Here is a 710-nt window from a genome sequence, read left to right on the forward strand (position 1 = left end):
CACCCCTCCTGCCTGTAGCTGCAAACCAGCCAGGCTCTGCCGTGGGGCTTCCCCGCGCGAGGCCAAACGCTGTTCCTGACCGTGTGCCCCGCAGACTGTTTTCATACAGCTGAGAGATGTAGGACACACACCACGGACTGGCCAGCTGGGGTGCCACCACGCCAGGGTCTGGGCTGGTGACGCGGGCTCCAGCTGCTGGCTGTGCTGCAGGTCCAGCACAGGAGCTGCATCCCACCGAGACCATCCCAGGCACTGAAGAGAAGTAAACGCCTGCAGGCAGCAGCTCCCCTGAGGACATGAGGTGACACGAGTCACACCCTAGAAATACCAGTTTGTCTCCCCTGACTCAGGAGGCAGGGCAGGAGAGACTGGCTAGATACCGCCGCTGCAAACACCCAAGACAAAATGCGGTGCCTGTGTATCAGCCAGGCAAGGCTGGCCCATGGTGCACGGAGCAGGCTGAGCAGGCTGCGGAACCGCAGGAGCCTGGCTGTCTGCTGTTCCTAACACTCGCCCCCTCCTCGGCAGCGCTCCGGCTGAAGGCTCAACGACAGAGAAGCGACTCTTCTTCCCGGGGGTGGTCTCGGGGCTCTACTTCCTCCCAGATCTTCAGCTTTTCCATCCTTGGGAGAGCGCTGGCCAGCGCCTGGGCTACTCCATCACCAAGGGCATTCCAGGACAGTCTAAGACAGACCAGAAACCCCAGCTGT

At 61.8% G+C, this 710-nt stretch overlaps 1 protein-coding gene across 1 annotated transcript in view; it reads right to left on the reverse strand.

Moving 5' to 3' along the window:
- Positions 1-710, reverse strand: part of LOC104491009 (protein NLRC5-like) — a gene marked incomplete at its 5' end in the record, with an annotated part of 29160 nt that overhangs the window by 2022 nt on the left and 26428 nt on the right. The window lies entirely within an intron of this gene.

This window comes from Buceros rhinoceros, unplaced genomic scaffold (genome assembly GCF_000710305.1).
Source record: "Buceros rhinoceros silvestris isolate BGI_N320 unplaced genomic scaffold, ASM71030v1 scaffold14983, whole genome shotgun sequence".
In the NCBI taxonomy this organism is placed as follows: Eukaryota; Metazoa; Chordata; class Aves; order Bucerotiformes; family Bucerotidae; genus Buceros; species Buceros rhinoceros.